Below are 19698 nucleotides of genomic sequence, written 5' to 3'. Positions count from 1 at the left end.
ACTTGTAAGTACAATTACTTTTTTTGATGTTCTGATTAATAGACAGCCTGACCACACTCTAAGCACACAGGGTTTTAGGAAGTACCCCGAATACAACACGGTCTGCCATGCATCAAGCTTTCATCCTCCCCATATTGCCAGGAACATCCTGAAATCTAAATTCATACATATGAGGCGCATTTGCTCCCACGAAGAAACTTTTCAAGAACATAGACGGGACCTTACAAACAGGTTCAGAGCAAGGGGATACCACATGGGACATGTTCTGCAAGCCAGCAATTGGGCTAATACATTACCAAGGCAGGATTTGTTATCCTATAAATCACGGAGCCATGATGAAGCACAGCCCATCAGGTTTGTAACAACCTATGCCAGGAACTTAGACCTATTAATCAACAGCATCAACAGACATTGGAATATTTTACAATGTGATCCAGAATTAGCCAACCTAATACCGGACAGATGCCTATTTTCATTTCGTAAAGGTAAAAATTTGGCATCATGTTTTAACCACTATAAACATACATATGACACAGGGTATACCTATTCACTACAAACAACCTTGACCGGGGAACCACTTGTTGGCTGCTTTCCATGTGGCCATTACATCAATTGTGACAAAATTATGAAATGCAAGCAATTCACAAGCAGGAATTGTTCCAGGATGTATGATATACAATTTTTTGCCAACTGCAGCAGTGATTGGTTAGTTTATTTGGCTACATGCAGTTGTGGGTCCTTTTACATTGGTCAGATGTCTTGCCCTCTCAGGCTAAGAATTTCTGAACACATAAGTAATATTAAAAACAAAAAAGTTAATAATGCTCTGTACAAACACAGTCAGATACACAAAACTGCTAAATTTACTTTCACTGTTATTGATATGATCAAGGGTAATAAATCTAATAAAACTGGATGGCATTGAATTTTAGACACTAAAGAAAAGAAATGGATTGTAAAACTAGGTGGATTGTTTCCACCTGGTCTTATGAGCTATTCTGAAGATGAACCAATAGTATGACAGATGTATGTATTTAAATTGTAGCATCTGACTGTTTTGTTTCACACTGAAGAAGGCTGTGTGTTGTTGCCAGGTGAAACCGGTCTGGTTTTCTGTTTTTCTGGTACTACAAGGATTATAAAGCATCTTTGATCACAGTTTACTCATCAGAAATGCACACACACCTGAACAAGAACTCCATAATGAGACACACGCACAAACAAGAAACATAATCGAGCGTGTGTTTGGGATGCTCAAGTCACGGTTCCGGTGCCTGGACACATCTGGTGGAGCCTTGCAGTACTCATCAACTACATGTACCCAAATTGTCATGATATGTGCCATGCTACAAAATATGATCCTGCGAAAACAGCTGCAGCAGGAACAGCATGGGGCAGGGCCAAACAGCCCCCCCCCCCCACCATTGCCAAGGCCTGCACAGGCACAGCATGACTCAGAGGAGGAACAACCTGAGCCTACCCCAGTAGGCAGAAGGAGGTGTGCCCAGTATGCCTTGGCCTTGGCAAAGAGGCAACGCATAGCACATACACTGACTCAGTAGGAACCATGGAAATGACACCTCTCACTGACTCGCACATACAATAAAAGGGATGCCTAACTTGACACTACCTGTTTTCAAACATGTATAGGGAGTGTACTATGTGCATCCGGCATAGGCAGCTCTACAGTACCACCTGAGGCATGATTGCCCTATTTTAAGCAATATAAAGCAGTGCTAAGCACATTTTACTACTGTTTAGCATATTTAAGCACAATTGCAAGGAACTGCACACCATGCAAACTAGTGCAACGTCGGGCAATGTTGGGCAAAGTCAGGCAAAGTCGAGCAAAGTCGAGTAAACACACTCATACCTGCTTTACTGTTCCTTAACCAGTCAGGTCTGCCCAGCAGGAAAATAAAAAGCAGTGACAGGGCTCAAACTCAGGATACTGTGCACTATAGTCACAGTACTGCACCACTAAGCCATGACAGCATTTCACTGGCACAGACACAGCAGGACAATTGTAGACTAATGCAAACACAAACAAATGCTGTATCATGCCCTCTGAACTTCCCCCCAGGCCTATGCAGACAGATAACAACAGGCCAGGCAGTGTGATGTGGGTTAGGTAGGCGATGAAGTCACAAACTAATATGCGTGAAATTGGAAGCTAAGATCTGTAGTACAGTAGTATGCCTCAAGTCAGTACAATAGGCAACAGTACAGACTGAAATGGAGTACCTGACATAGCAGTGCAGGCCTAGCAAATGTGTATAAGTGTCAGATGAACCCCTCATCCTATGTACACCCACAGTAACAATCAGGTGTGCCCCCCAGGTAGAAATGTACAAATAATAGCTGCCCCCCCTGTATGTAGAAATGTTGATAAGTCTATGCAAAGTGACTCATGGAAGCCCTGCAGGCACAGCGTGCTTCCTGTCGATGTACAACACAAAGGTAAGCCCTAAAGTAAAAACCAACTTGATTTTTCACACACATATAGTATATATGTCCATACTGGGCATGCCCACACACTTAAACAAATTTAGCAAAGCTCAATCAGCAACATACTGAAATGTCATATTGGGCATGCTCACACACAAATAAATGAAGCAAATGTCAGTCAACAACATACTGAAAGGTCATACTGGGCATGCTCACACACTTAGGCCATGTCTGAGTACAGCAGTGGGCCACACATATCTGGCAGTTGTAGTTCTTACCTCAGAAACTTGTCACTATTCACCAATCCTGCCTTGTGCACACAGTTATATGAAAACAGACCCTTATAATATATCGGACTCCTGTCATAATCAAACTATGTACTACAAGTACTTAAGTTGTTCAAAGAAGTGAAAATTCAAGGAAGATCAATAAATCTCCAATCAGTATCATCAATAAACAATGAGCACTCCTAACATTATCCAATCCATGTTCTGGCAAAAATATTGTCAAAGAGTCCATAGAGTACCATGAAGCTTTCTTTCGCTATGTCATAAATATCAGTGTAAACTCATATATGTTCTGAGTCAGTGCAAACTGTAAATGAATACATGTACATGACTGACATTGCCAACATCTTGTCAGACAGGTTCATACATGTTTACCCCCCTCTCACTGACAAAAGGGCCCATTAATCATATCTGGAGATTGTGAAAACCCAGAAATCACATATACAATGGTTAAACAGCACTTTCCAAACCTAAAAACACGGCGTCTATGAGATGTCATGGTTTCTGCAGCTGTGTCATATGTGAACTCCAAAACAAACAGACCCTGCACCTGAGCAGTCTGTTGCGACTCACCCTCTGTACAGGATATGGAACTATTGAATGCATTACAGCAATGTTTGGTACACTCCACGAGTGTTGGTGCACAATAGACTATGGGAACTATTTTCTTATAAGCCTATTAAGCCTGATCTGCAAGGCCATGGAGTCCATCATGATGGAACTCATAAACAGAGCTATTGGGAGCCGACAAACACCCAACCCTACCAATTTTGGTTTGGTCAGGGGCAGATCATGGTTCCCAAACCTGCTAGACTGTTGTCAAGGCTGTCACCCAGGACATACATCAATGAAATGAGCTACACATGTCCCACATAGACCTTGAAAAGCCCTCCTCCAACATCCCAGACACATGTCGTATCCACAAAACCAACAACCTGTGCATAAATATGTATGTCATCTGATGGATTGCCAACTGGGGCACAGATAGATCACACAAGGTAAGAATTGTGGTCTCCTGTTCAAGCTGGTAACAACTGCTGTTCCCCCATGGTTCAGTCCTGGGACCCCTCCTGTCTGGTGTATACTTTTCAGAAATACAGTCAAACACACAAGGGCTATGTTTAGCAAAGTTTGTGGATGACTGCAAAAAAGTTGTCATAATCGATGTTTGGAACAACAGAGACATCCTTAAAAAGGGTCTCAAGTCAGACAGATGTGGTGTCAAACTTATGGCCTCGAGCTATAGTCATACAAATATAACATAGTTGCCAACACCCTAAATATGGAAGTGATAATAAGAAATCTATTTATACATGTGGATAGTCATATCTACTTCCAGAAACACATTCACAAAATGGTCAGAAAATCATGCTATGTGTTCCCACAAACTGCCAAGGTCTTTGCATGTAGGTCACAGGAGGTTCCCTCTACTCATCAGTCATCAGACCCATCAGAGAGTACCACAACACACTTGCGATGAATCTGACTAGACACCTTCAACAGCTGGAAAGACCACTGAAGTACCTCAACAAGAGGATTACTGGACTCAAACAGTTGCCCCATGCAACAAGACAGAATTTAACTCAATCTGTACTCTGTTGCATACTGTCTACTCAGGAGATCTCTGCCCAACTGACAGGTCCATGTCATGGCAGCACTCAGATCTGCTCTGAGTTACAGCTCAATGGCACTAAATACACAGACCCAACTGATATTGCCAACATCCTGGCAGATAGGATCAGTGCTAACTGTATCCCCCTCTCACCCATGAAAGAGCACATCTCTATAACGGAAGACTGCAAAGTTGCTGTCATCACAGCTGCACAGGTAAAAAACACTCTCCAAAGCCAGGAACACAGCATCCATGGGACCAGATAACTTCCCAGGCTGTGTTCTACATAAGCTACAGAACAAACAGGCACCACACCGATGTACCATGTTCAGTCAAGCCTCACCTCAGGCTTTGTGCCTGCTGAATGGTGCACAGTGATGGTTATCCCACTACACAAGGGTGGAGACACCACGGACCCCTGGAACTAGCGCCCCAGAAACCTGATGAGCCTGCTCTGCAAGGCCATGGAATGTATCATCATACAACTTATAAAAAAGACATTGGTAATCTCCAAACTCTGGACCACAACCATTTTGGGTTTGTACAATGCAGGTAATGTCTCCTAAACCTGATAGACGTTATTGAAGCAGTCACCAGAAATGTAGACAAGGGTAAGGTGGTTCGCACAGCCTATGTAGATTTTGCCATGGCTTTCAACACCATCCCCCACTCTGGAATGATAGATAAACCCCCTAAACTAGGTATAAATTGCTACGTCACAAGATGGTTTGCCAACTGGCTCACTGACAGAACACACACTGTGAAAGTAGCAGACTCCAAGTATGACTTTGGACCAGTGACGAGTGCAGTACCACAGGGTTCAGTCCTGGGTCCTGTCCTGTTTAGTATCTACTTCCCTGAAGTAAACTTTAACATGGAAGGTCTGTGGCTAATGAAGTTTCTGGATGACTGCAAACTAGGAGCCATAATTTTAAATACTAAAGATGTGGACATCCTACAAAAGGGCTTCACTGAGACAGATGCCTGGTGTCAAAGCCATGGCCTCAAGCTCAATGCCAAAACATGTGTTGTCATCCCCTATGGTAAAAACTCTGTAGCCATGAACTACAACATAGGCGGTAGTATACTTAACACTGAAAGTGTGATAAGAGACCTTGGGTCACAGGTGGACAGTGGACACACCTGTGATAATCGCATCCCCACAGTAGTCAGAAAATCCTTCTATGTGGCACACTTCATCACAAAAGGTGTCTCATGCAGAATAGAAGAGAACATTATTCCCCTCTACTCATCACTCACTAGATCCATAATAGAGTACAATATCCCTTTTGCTATGTACCTCACAAGACATCTACAACAACTGGAAAGCCTGCAGAAATACCTGACAAAGAGTATTAGCAGCCTGAAACACATGCCATACACAGACCAACTCAAAATGCTCCAGCTGTACTCTATCGCATATCGCCTACTCAGAGGTGATCTCTGCCTAACATACAAAGCTATGTCAAACACAGAGCTGTTGGACATGCTCCACGTAAAACACTCACAATCCCTCTGATCTTTGGCCACAAAACCCAGAGTGAAATGCAAAAGGAAGGGGTGCATCCATTTACCTTATGGATACCCACACTTTCAGGTTAGTGCCACAGTGTCAGGCCTTGGAGACCATGCAAGTGCAACTAACATTGGGCAAAACTGCTTATCAGGTTGTAGCCTGCTACAGATCACCTACCTTGTCTCAGAAACCTTACTCAGTATTCCTGAAAACAGTGGAAAATATAAAGGTCTTACCAAACACCATTATATGAGGAAATTACAACTACCCAAACATTGAGTGGGAGAATTACTCATGTACAACGTCCTTTGCCCAATGGTTCCTACAGTTTAAAAACTCAAATGCCTTGGAACAGCTGGTCACCATGCCCACTAGAGGTGACAACATACTGGACCTGATCATTACCAACATGGGGTACCAGTGTTCCACAACAGAGATAAACGCCTCGCTGGTAATATCAGATCATAAAGTAATCACAATGGACATCCACATCCCCCCCCCCCCAGTCAAGGAAACCATTGGTGACCTCTTATACCTGCATCAATTACCATATGACACTTGTCACAGCACATCATGCAGCTATGTCAGAGGCATGACAAAGTTCCGCTTGTGCTGATGACTGACAACTATCCTAATACTGACCTATAACCAGTGAAACAGATTCATATCACTCACTTAGTTTGCCACAAAGAGCACATAATCAATTTTGATGAAGTTCTGGAATTACTTTCCATAATCCTCACCCACTTTCAGGTGTGGGGATCATAGTATTTGTCCTGGATCCCAACAGAATACTTGGCTCTACCTCTGAAATGTCCATTAGAGAACTAAGCTAATTCAAGAGAGACCTGCATAATCTGTTCCACAGGTTACATTCTGTCAAGACCTGGCCCTCCCTATCTGTTCACAGTACCACACCATATGAGGCCTGATGGAAACCTGTCTACTTCCTACTCTGTTAATCTGGTCCTCCATTTTAGGGTCACATGCCAATCTTTCACCTGTAGGAGAAGAGAGGCCAGGATAATATATTCTGCTCCTAGACTCCTTTTGTTTGGAATTTATGGTCTACATTTGCTTTAATGATGATTTGCAGGTCAGTCATTACAAATGATTACTAATGTACAAGATTCATGATTAAAGTAGCAGTTTACGTTATCCCAAATGCCTCATTCACACGGCTCAATATAAACTTTAAGAAATAGATTATTTTGAATGTTCACTTACAAGAACATTGCCACAGTTGGTAATGTTTCATACTGTAATGACACTGGTTCTGGGCAGTTGTAGAGGGATATGAAACCCATAAATCTATAACTGCACATTCATGTCTTCATCATGGTTGCTAGACATAATACTGAAGGTAAATGCACAATTACACTCTGTAGTTAGATATCACAATGACCGCAGTGACTGCAAATTACATTTACTTGCCTACGTGTGACCTGTTAGGGATGGCACATGGTTCTGGGAATCAATAATTGTCTGCAGCCAATGAAATACTTCAAAACAACTGTGTGCCTTGGAACTTTGTTACTACGGTCACCTGCTGGAGGCCAATAAGCTATGCAAGTGCATGCATATGTGTTTGTGTGTGTGTGTGCCTGTGTGTGTGTTTGTGTGTATGTGTGTATGTACATGAGCATGTGTTTATGTGTACCCATGTTCATCTGTGACTGTGTGCTTGATGTTTCAACAGTCCCTACTGTTCAATACGTCAGGCTTGCAAAGTGAAATTGCAGAAGGAACCACTTATGAGACTATGTGCTTTGTCAGCATGAGCATTGGCTGCATTGTTGTTATCCCATAAAATGCCCAGATGTGTGGCAGAAAGCCTGATTTCAAATTACATGTAGTATGGAAACATCCAGGGTGCTGACTTGGGGCATGGCAACAACACGGATTTGCTCATGTTAGTCAAGGCCTTACATAACCATGACAGTGGCCAGACTGGTGAATGAAGTGCAGTTGTAGAGCTTACGAGGCACAATGCATAAGATGTCAAATCTAAGAAATCAGTATGCTACAAACATACATGTCACTGGAATTGCTTTTATCAATTTTAATTTTGTACTGTTACCTCAAATGAACTATTGCATAGCAAGTCAAACTCCAATTTTTGTGGTAACATATTCAGGATATAGGACAGGATGAGGTATTGTCTGTTACTAAGAACATCGAGTAACTGAAATCTGTCCTACATGAGCAGGAACAAAGCACCATGGAGAGAATTTCCTTGATTTTAATGTAAACAGTGGACTAAAAACATCATATTCAAACTGTTCAGGAAGATTGTGGACAACCATCTTGCTGCAAAACAACAGAATAAGAATCTTTAGTGCTTGTGAAGTTTACTGTGCAGGTGCTAAAAATTGCTGTTTACTGTTATGTCCAGAGAAATTTTTAAATAAACGTGTTTGGACAGTGACCAACACTGTCACCTGATGCCAAGAGTTTCTGCAGCTCAATTGTTAGCTGGCATGCTTTGCATGCAGAGTCTGTATGTCCTGCCTGTGTTCATATGGGTTTTCTATCCATGCTCCAGCTTGCTATCACCTCCTAAAACATGCTGTAAGTGGACAGGCAATCTAAATTCTCCCTAAGTGTGCATGTGATATGTGCTTGTAATATAGAAGACAGGCCTGGGAATCTACTTTTGCTGACTGCTTTCCTAGTAAGCTGTATGGCTGGTGGCAGCTGTTCATGAGGCTGCTGTAGGAGTTGAATGCAACGTACGAGCACAGTTTGATTTAGAATTATAGAACGGTATAAAAGAATAAAAAAAATAATGTAGGAACACATAATATAAGCTTTCTTAATCTTTAGTATACGCATTTATTACTTTATAATAGTCACAGGCAAACCTTAGCAGTCCAATTCATCAAAGGGATATGTGACCTTCAAGCATTTTATTTGCTGTTGTTAGTTTGTAAAAAAAAATTAAACTAGAGCAGACACAATACATGCAGCATATCTAAAGACAATGTACTTAGACATTCAAAACATTATTCAGTAAATGAGATCAATATGATATGATAAAGAATATGCTTTTTATATAGTTTATGCTTGCCTTTATTATACAAACACTGTCACATACAAGTCTAACTTTTGTCAACTTTGTATGATGCAGATTATGTTGCCACATGTCTGTCATAATAGCTATAGCTATAGACAGTCTTGATTCGGTAATACATGTTATGCCCTGTGGCTAATGTATGTTGTCCTGACACAGCTACTTGGATCAAACAGCCAGTGCTCATATATGAATTACAATTATTTATTCCTATAATTGTTAATTCATTAAGTACACTGGGCACAGATGTCGGTTTTCAGGTAAGACCTGGGAGTACTTGCACAAAGTTTCACAGCAGATAAAAGAAAGCGGAAGGAATCAAACCTTCACCCTTGACTACAGGAAGCAACTTGTAAATAATTCAGAGACTTAATCCTCTGCTCTAATTGCCAGACACTGCACACCTTTTACAGTTATTTTTAACAAATGCCTACCCTGTATATGCAGCTCTTCAATGTTTTGTATTACTTCTATATAGCTATTATTCCTACTGTCTTTAATTCTGCTATTCAGCTTGATCTATAGTAAGTGCTTCCCTAGTACCTACATTCTGCATGCGGATCTGAATGTCCTTCAAATGCTATCATTGTTTCCAGCACAGATAATTCCAACAGTGATTGGATAGATTGCAAACCAAGGCCAGGTTACAATGTGGCTCAGCTCCCACTTCACCTCCTTCCACACATTTGAGATGAAGCACATATTAATTCCATGCTAAAAAGGTATTGCTGCTTTTTCAGTTGTACAAATTACTTGGTCTCAAACTTAACTTTTCCTAGGAGCTTTTACTCAATTTCCCTGGTCATGGCAAAGGAAAGATATGTTTCTTTAAATGGCAAAACTGTAAAATTATATTATGAATACACAGGACTACTGCCTGGTAAGTGCAATGTAAAATGGTCCCAGCAATAAAGTGTGACTGAAAATTCTATCCATTTTTTTAGATGTGCTACTTGCCATAACTAGATTGTGTTTGTTGGATAAATGTTTTGATAGTGGTTTGTATAGATGTATATATTCTATGCAAACTGACTCAGCAAGAGAACCCAATCTGCTGCAGGTACACTCTCAACTAAAATAGTAGCTACTGGTAGAGTCCATTAGGGTAAGTCCCAGGATCTGTCTTCTTTGGTATGCACTTTTCTAACATTAAAGAAGACACCAAAGGCATGTGGTTGGCAAAGTTTGTCAAAGACTGTAAACTTGGAGTTTTCATAAATGCCACACATAACCTATGTATTCTCCAGGAGGATCTACCTCAAGCTGTCAAGTGGTGCTTGGACCACAGCCTCAAACTGAATGCCAAAAAAATCAGTATTGCATCCTATAACAAACCTAGGCACTACTCGTCATATAGGCAACACTCCACTAAAAATTGACTCTGTTATTTGGGACACAGGCACTTTCATTGAGCAATCCTTTGACCACCATATGACCACTATTGTTAGGATATCATTTTATATAGCTAGACAAATCAGCAGGGGCATCTCTTCTACAAGCTAGGTTTATAAGGGCCTCCGGGCCAATAGCCTAGTATCATCCTATGAAGCTATGAACAACCAAGGAAGTCACTGTTCTCCTATCTTCCTCCCTTATCAAGCCAAGAATAGATTTACATTTGTCCCTTTGGTGTACTGCTTTTGCTACCTTTAAGCCTAGATTTGATGACTAGATTAGTAGAAACAAATATAAACTAGGGTTATTATGTATGGTCCTGCTCAATTTGGGAGGTTATACATCTTATGTTCCCTGAAACCACTTATGCAGTGATCCTAAGTTCATTAACACACTCTCACAATTTTTTGTTTCCTAATGGATATTCAGAGGAGAGCTCTGCCTTGCCTATAGAGCCTAAACAATACAGTCCTATGTAATCTTCCACACATCCACAAAACTAATAATAGCCTAAATGGCCACCTAAGAGAGCTTAACTACCACTTTAACATAAATAGGTCCTATTGAAGGATAGATATCTTTTGCAGAGAACACCACATTTTATGTTACAGCCTTCCCTTAGAGATAAAGTAGAATAGCTGCATTATTCTTTTCAAGATTAACCTGGATGACTGGATGGGCAGTCATAAATAGACTCCTGATTTGGTCTCCCTATCCTTTATGAAAATGGGCTGAAACTAAGTCAGAATCTGGTATTAATCCATGTCTTGGTAAATTGGTGAGATCATTAACTAGGTAACAAATAGATAACTAGATCAACATCATAGTATGAAGCTATGACCCTGTGAACTTATTTGTACTACATGTTTCTCTGATGAGGGGAAATAACAAATGAGATGGTGGGAGGGTTATCAGCTGTGCATCCAAGGTGCACACATTCAGTGGACAATGTACTCCACATACCAATGCAGTGTGAGTGCATGACTGTTGTGTTCATCTACCATTTACAATTCTCTATGTTAATGGACTGCTGATATAGGGGGAAATGTGTTTCCCTTTGCAGACAGAGGTTATGCAGGGGCACTACATTGCCACTCAGTAAGGCTGCTGGTCTTCTGATACATCACTGGGATTTGTCAAAAACACACCTACTTTGCCTGTTTTAGAGAAAACTTTAGGGAAAGAATCAGGGTGCTATATATCTTTTAGGGGATTATACAGATGTCCTGAGGAATTCCTTGGCATAGACCAAAGTGTATCCTCGAGCTGCATGCACACGACTCACAGGAGTTATATACCAGGTGAGTATTCTGTTTAGGTGGACATACTATACTTAACATGCATGGTGTATATCAGTGTCAAAGCGGTTGTGAAACAATGACAGACAAATCCACTGCTGGACCTGCAGCATTTCTGCAAATTTAGAGTAACAGGATGAATTTCACCCACAAATTTGATTAGCTACAGTTAAGAGAAAAAGTATGTTTGCCATTGTGGCTCATATACATACAAAAGGTATGAGCTGGACCAGATATAGGTTCATAGGTTCATAGGTAGGTACTAGGCTATCTGCCCGAAGGCATTTATAAGCCTAGCCAGAATGTGTTGGCTTTCTCCACCCCCTTAGATTAGTTCCCTGTTCCTCTGTCCAACAGAGCCATTGAAGTGATCCCTGGGGTAAACTTTCTGTTTCCCATCCACTCATCAAGGTTTCTCTTGAAGAGGGTTAGTGAGGAGCTCTGCCTAATATAGATTGGAATCTTGTTCCAGAGCATGGCAAGTCTCTAGGACAGGAATCTATCCATCCAGCATGTCCTATTTATTATTGTGGTGAGGTTTGGATCCCTGGAGTGTGTGGCTTGAGGGGATATGGTTTTCTTTAGGTGGAGCATGTCCATCAATACTGGGTTGGACATGGCCTTGTATGTCAGGCAGAGATCACCTCTGAGTAGGCGGTATACAACCGAGTACAGCTGGAGTTTCTTCATTAGAGCTGCATAGGGCATCTGCTTGAGGCCAGTGATCCTCTTGGTGAGGTACTTCTGTGGTCTTTCCAGTTGTTGCAGGTGTCTTGTAAGGTACATCCCAAATGGGGCATTGTACTCTATGATGGGTCTGATGAGTGATGTGTAGAGGGACCCAATGACCTCTTTCGATCTGGATGCAAACCATTTTGTGATTAGGTGGGCCACATAGAAGGATTTTCTAACCACTTTGGCAATGTCATTATCAAAGGAGAGATTACTATCTACTTGGGTCCCCAGATCCCTTATTATGTCTACCGTATTTAGGGGGCTACCACCTATGTGGTAGTTTGTGTGTACTTTGTTTTTTCCAAAGGGGATGACTATGCACTTTTTGGCATTTAGCTTGAGGCCATGGTTTTGACACCAGGTATCTGTCTCAGTGAGACCCTTTTGGAGGATGTCTGTGTCAGCCGGAGAGTCAATTATAGCTCTTAGTTTGCAGTTGTCTGTGAACTTGGTCAGCCATAGTCCTCCTGTGCTTGCCTGTACCTCTGAGAAGTATATGCCATACAGGAGGGGTCCTAGGACTGAGCCCTGGGGAACGCCACTTGTAACTGGTTTAGAGTCAGACCTAGCTCCCGCAACTTTTACCATGTGGATTCTGTCTATGAGCCATTTGGAAACCCATCTTGTGACATAGGGGTTTATGTTCAGGCTGGTGAGCTTGTCTATAATACTTGAGTTGGGAATGATATCAAAGGCCTTTGTGAGGTCTAAGTAGGCTGTGTGGACCACCTTTCCCTCGTCTATAGTCTTGGTAACTATCTCAAAGAAGTCCACCAGGTTTAGAAGGCATGATCTGCCCTTAACAAAGCTGAACTGGGTAGGGTCCAGTGTTTGGAGGTTTCCAATGTCTCTGTTAATGAGATCCATGATGATGCGCCCCATAGCTTTGCAGACCAAGCTAGTCAGGCTTATAGCGCGATAGTTCCCAGGGTCAGTTGTGGCTTCACCTTTGTGGAGCAGAATAACTGTTGCTGTGCGCCACTCTGTGGGCACGTAGCCTGTGGAGAGGCTGAGTTTAAACAGTGTGTTTAGGTGAGGGGTTAGTTCATCTTTGAGCTCATGTAGAATGCAGCCTGGGACACCATCTGGTCCCATTGATGCTGTGTTTTTGGCTTTGGAGAGGGCTGTTTTAACCTCAGTGTCTGTGATTTCAGGGGCACTACATTCTTCTTGTATAGTTATGGGCCCTTTTGGGGGTAAGAGGAGGTGAAGTTTGCACTGAACCTGTCTGGCAGCATGTTGGCTATATCGGTCGGTTCAGTGTATTTTGTGCCATTCTGCACTAACTCTGAACAGATCTGAGACTTGGCAGTTAGATTCTTGACATAGCAAAAGAATGCCTTGTGGTTATCATTGGAGTCCATAGCAATTTTTCTTTCGAAGCTAGCTTTGGATGATTTTATGAGGGAATGCAGTTTTTTGCTGATACTGATCAGGGATGTCTTCCCTTCTTTGGATTTTACTCTTTTCTGTACCAATTTTTTCCTTCTATTGTATAGCTTGTTTATGGCAGGGGTCCACCACACTGGTTTCCTTTTCTTGGAGGAGTGAGTCTTGGTTTTGTTTGGGATAGCATGATCCATGCATTCTTGTAGGTGCCCGTAAAGTGCATTAGTAAAGGATTTTGCAGCTTGGACAGCGTTATCATTTAGAATGGGGGCTTTGAAACTTCCCACCTTGGTCTTAAATAATGTGAAGTTTGCTTTTGAAAAGTTTTTCACGGTGGTTTCTTTGACCAGGGGTGGTGGCGGAATGTGGATATCCAGAGTGATTAGTTTATGGTCAGATCTAACCAGCAAGGGGTTGACCTCCGGTGTGGAACACCGGTCGCCCATGTTGGTAATGACCAGGTCCAATATGTTGTCAGCTCTGGTGGGGGTGTTGACCAGTTGATCCAGGGCGTATGAGTTTATAAATTCTAGGAAAGGTTGGGCAAGGGAGTTTATACTTGAGTAGTTCTCCGAGTTAATGTTTGGGTAATTGAAATCACCCAATATCAGGGTGTTTAGTAGGACCTTTATGTTTCCCAGTGTTTCCAGGAATGCGGAATGGGGGTCCTGGGACAAGATGGATGATCTGTAGCAAGCTATAATTTAAATAGCAGTTTTGCCCATTGTTAGTTGCACGTGGATGATCTCTGAAGCATTGTGCTGTACTGCTAACCTGGAGGTGTTGATGTCCTAGATGAATATGGATACTCCCCCGCCTTTTGTATTTCGGTCCGGGTTTTATGGCCGAAATGTATGGTATGAGTTGTAGCCTGGTAGTGCTGGGGTGCTCTCTGGAGCCTTAAACCAGGTTTCTGTTACTGCACATATATCTATTTTCTCCATAATGAGGAATGCCTCGAGTGTGTGCATTTTGATGTTTAGACTTCTGGCATTGAGTAGCATTACCCTCAGTTTTTTGTTACTTGTCCTATTTACGGTGGTGTGTTTGTCTTTTGAGCCTTGCATAAAAAATGCATTATGGGGGTGGCAAGAGCCTTGGCCAGTATTCAAAAGCTTAATGGTGACAGGTGCAAGCCATCTCTAGCAAAGCAGCGTGGCTTGTCGAGCAGGTCATCCCAGGCTGACAGACACTGGATCCCCTTTGAATGACACCAGAAGCTTAGCCAATTGTTGAAATTGATCATTTTTTTCTCTATACCATGATACCATTCTTGTTGAGGGCAGGTTGCTACTCAGGGTCAGGGTCATACCAGCCTAGGCTACGTGATCAGAGAGCTCCTCCATGTCTCTTTTCATGTAGTCCAGGGAGGTATGGCTCAGGTCATTCACACCAACATGGACAATGACAGAGTCATATTTGTACTTGTTCTGGAGTGACCTGAGTGCTTGTGTTATGTGGCAGATCCTGGCACCCGACAGGCAGCTAACAGTAACCTTCTCTTTGTTCAGCCTAGTGAGTGGGACGTCAGTGTGCCTGACTATAGAATCACCTATTACTAATACGTTGGGTTATATTACCAGGTTTCTGCAAGGTTTCCTGTTCTGAGTAATGTGGCCCTATAACCACATGTCAAAGCAACGCCTAGAAACATAATATATTTTCTACCATCAAATGGATAGCACCTGTACATGTGGCTAGTTCAGAATCATGGATGGCATGTAAAATGGGTCATATCAACATTGTGCATTTGAATATTGTTTAGGAATGGGAAGAGCATATATGACATGCCACCAGTGTTTCTGTATATTTCTTTGACATTATACATAGACTGTCATGCTTAAGTGAATGTCTCTGCAAAGGATAATTTTCACAGGCAGAGAATTACACCCTACTGTAGGGTCTCCAAGAACATGGTCAGCAAATCCTTAAGAACAAGACGTCTGACTGGGCATTTTATGAACATGCCTGGCAAGACCATTTATATGAGATCTATGTTGTTGGTGGCCATAGTTGGAAGTATGAGTAGATCTTTAGAAGGTCACTGACAGGATTGTGCAGGCACTCATTAAGGTAATCCAAATGGCAGAGGAGCAGATGGCCATGAGTGGGGTCCACTAACAGAGTTTTCTCTGACAGACATGGATGAAATCCTGGCATCACTGAATAGGGATCCACACAGATTGGTTATCTGTAGTGTAGTTCTGGGTGATGAACTCCGTGGAGTGAATTTAACATCATCTGGTGATGTCCAAGTTATGTTAACCACATTTTTCCATAACATTATCTTATACTGGAATATTACTTTCACTGGGCTGCAGGTATTGGTGAAGGGTTCAATCATACACCAGGATATGCTTATGTGATTTCACAGGTACTTTGTTGTCAGTTTCCTTCACAGTGGATATAGGTATCTTTCATGCCGGAGAACTGTCTTGGCTCATTGGTGGTGATGCTTATCCCAACAGAGTCAAAGGTAAAGGTGTCAGTAGCAGTGAAGGGTAATGTGATATCATATCCCCAACAGCAATCACAAAAACATCACCTGTGCCTTTGCAACCCACCTCTCAGAAAAAAACAATGCCTCCATAGGATGTGAATACTAATCTTCAATGGGTTATCACTCTCTCCAATGGCAGTTACCCTTGCTTACCACTAGATCCACTGACCTTGAGGAGGGCCTCAGGGATTGGAATAGTGATTGCCTGGTACAACATGGGTTTGTCCTACTCCTGATTTATGTCTCTGTGGCCAATAAGCAATGATTGTGTAGGGCCATTTTACAGGGACAGTCAGAGACCAATACAGCCATAGCTGAGCTGGTTGGGGCATTATGTGGTCTCCGTGATAATCTGCAGGAGATCCTGGACCATACATGCAGCATTATAGAGAGACAGCATATGCATTTTGCATGTTTTAGATGTGACTGTGAAACTCGCAGTTACAGTCATCACTCTTCCCATGGTCAGTCTACCTCCGCTTCCAATGGAGAAGCCTTCAATAGGAATGAAATGTCATGGTCTGTGTCTTGTAGTGCCACCAACTCATCATCATCATCCAGTGTTAAAGGCACTGCAAGGTACAATGGACGCAGACGTGGATGCCATGTTCATGTTGAGACTACATGTAGCGCATCTTGCTGTTCACAGTCATGGAAAATGCATTCTTGGTGCATGCTGTGGATTGTGCCCTAGGATGAACAAACATGTTTGATGCACAGATATCTTGTGTATACCCTAAACCTGTCAATCCATCCCTATAACAACAACGAATCTTTGTCAAAGCTGTGCCTTTACACACCCATATGCACACTTCAGCTCTGCCTACCACCACCACCCAGAGATATCACATTGGAGATATCACTCCTTCACTGCTCAGCTTCCTCAGCTCCCCATACTCACCTGTCCATGACTGACACAGCTGCACATAACATTAGCATGCACCCTCAGACCACCACACACTGTACATTATTGATACTTGTTACTGCAGCCATTGGGGTGGGAGGATGACATCATGGTTAAGGTGCATACCTTAAAGACACAAGGTGCAGGGTTTGATTCTCACATGGGGTAACTGGCTAGGTTTCAAATGGCCCACAATGGCAGTTAGCCTAGTATTAATCTGATCTCAACTGTGCTTTATGTTCAATACTGTTTTTCCTTGTAGACAGTGTCTGATGCACTGTGTGGCCAGTACATGCATAATGTAGCACAACCTAGGTGTATTATTGTATACAATATGTTCTACTGTCGTATGTTACACTTAAATTGGTCCATAGTTATGGAGCAGATGGTGCCTCTTAACAACTGTCACAGAATGTTGCACCTCTCCACCTCGCATAGCCATCCCCTGCAGCTTACTCCTCCAGAGGTTCTTCATCAGGCACCTTGTCCAGTGGTGACTGTAATGTCTTTCCCCTGCTGCATCTATTTGTATATCAATATATTTGAAAAACAATCTGGTTATGTGACAAGGTGACCTGCTATCCATTTTCTGCCATGTTCTGTGGGATTTTAATTGGTGTCATTTGCATAGGTTCAATAGTCCACAGTTGTGTATGTGTGTGTGTGTGTGTGTGTGTGTATGTGTGTGTGTGTGTGTGTGTGTGTGTTTGTCTGTGTATGGAAATCATGGTTCTTTAAATACTTTTTATTTTTAAGTTTTACATCTTCAATTACTTTTGAAATGGTGCAGTTTGTTATATTAAGTAAGGGGTCCAGGTAAAGAAAAAGCATCCTCATAGGGCATAGCAAACCTAACATCCCATCTCTGCTAAAAAATTTGAAAAAAAACTTAATGAACCATAATTTCAACCAGAACTAGTAAACCTCTACACACACCACACATATGCTTCAAAAATAAATATATCAATAATCTAACTATATGTGTTTCATCAAACATCAAACATTCATAAGAGTGAACAAAGAATGATAATTTTAAATAGAATCTAAAATGACTGAAAAAAAAAGAAAAGATAAACTTATGTTTATTTTTTTTCCACATGAGGCAAATCACCCTACACTCCTTCACCCTGTGGTAATTGTGAATACTAACTCTGATATTGCAAAACAGTGGAGTAAGGCGATGTTCCCTGACCCTAGTACATAGCAATCTCATATAAAAAGGCTGCTGGAAAAACTCCATTCAAAAGAATGTTCATTCATATGAGTGTTAATTCTTATTTATAGCCAAAAAGCATTCACTCATATGAATGTTTGCTCTTTTGACCTACAACCAACTATAGATACATATATGTATATCTAGATAGATATATGCATATATAGATAGATATGTGCACATGTAGATAGATAAATCTATAACAATTGACAAATACTTTACTTTCTTGGAAACAAAATGATTTTTGGGGCAGGTAGAAGTACAGTGTCTGCTCTCTGGACACTCACTGATGACATTCTTACTAACATGGATAAAGATAGCCTTACTGGGGCAGTATTCATTGACCTTACCTGGGTCTTTGATCTGGCTATACACTCCTTTAGATGCCAGTGTAAGCTTTGAATCTACCCAGTGTTTCAAAGATTTCCTGACCAATGAAACTTTCACAGTTAAAACTGGACCTGCCTTATCAGGTAAAACCTTTGCTCTATCAGGATTTACTCAAGGAGCAATTGTTGCATCAATACATTTCTCAATTTTTTAAAATAAACTGCTTCTTGATGTACCTAATTTGTAACTCCCCCTTTATGCTGGTGGCAAGATTATGCATAGATCTAAACCTTCTCACAAAATCATTCAAAATTAACTCTAATCTGACCTTCTACAAATAAACAGTTGTCTTTGTTTAAAAAATATTCCTCAACCCTAAGAAACAAGCCCATCCTTTTTGGCACAAAGAGAAGACAATGATATACATAAACAATTAATAGAATCCTCTGCATAATTCAGATACCTTGGCATTTGGCTTAACTGATCCCACATCTTCCAAGGTCACATTTAGAAAGACAGATCCAATGTTAAGTTCCTCATATTCTGGGCCCAAAACTGATCTCATTTCCTTGCTCAACTTGCTTAAACAACCTTATGAAAAGGTGTCCTGCTTACACAACTACAGTTTGGTCTACCTCTATTTGCTACTGCCTTACAAAAACACTACCACCATGCCTTGTCGTTCTAACAAAATCTGCCATTTCATCACCAGCTCCCCTCTGCATGAAGATCACTGCAACACTTTGGAAAAGATAAACTGGCAACTCCTTCAAGGCAGAGGCAATCTCCTTCTTGGACTTCCTTCTCTCCACATTCCTATGCCAAGACACACCTCCATCCCTAGCTGTAAGACTAACTGCATCCAACTCAAACTACAGACTAAGAAGCCAATCCACCAATGGCCCTACTCTCATAAGTCCACATATTAAACATCATTACACAGACCACAGCTTCTATATTTATGCTCCAAAACTATGGCAGTCATTGCCACTTGATTT

At 41.6% G+C, this 19698-nt stretch overlaps 1 protein-coding gene across 1 annotated transcript in view; it reads right to left on the bottom strand.

Moving 5' to 3' along the window:
• The window catches only part of LOC122808310 (melatonin receptor type 1C-like), a 154562-nt gene that overhangs the window by 10863 nt on the left and 124001 nt on the right, over window positions 1–19698 (bottom strand). The window lies entirely within an intron of this gene.

The sequence above is a fragment of the Protopterus annectens genome, chromosome 8.part0 (assembly GCF_019279795.1).
Source record: "Protopterus annectens isolate FY-2018-M chromosome 8.part0, PAN1.0, whole genome shotgun sequence".
Lineage (NCBI taxonomy): Eukaryota > Metazoa > Chordata > Ceratodontiformes > Protopteridae > Protopterus > Protopterus annectens.
Note: the sequence above shows the minus strand (reverse complement) of the source record. Positions and strands in the feature narration are given on the sequence as shown.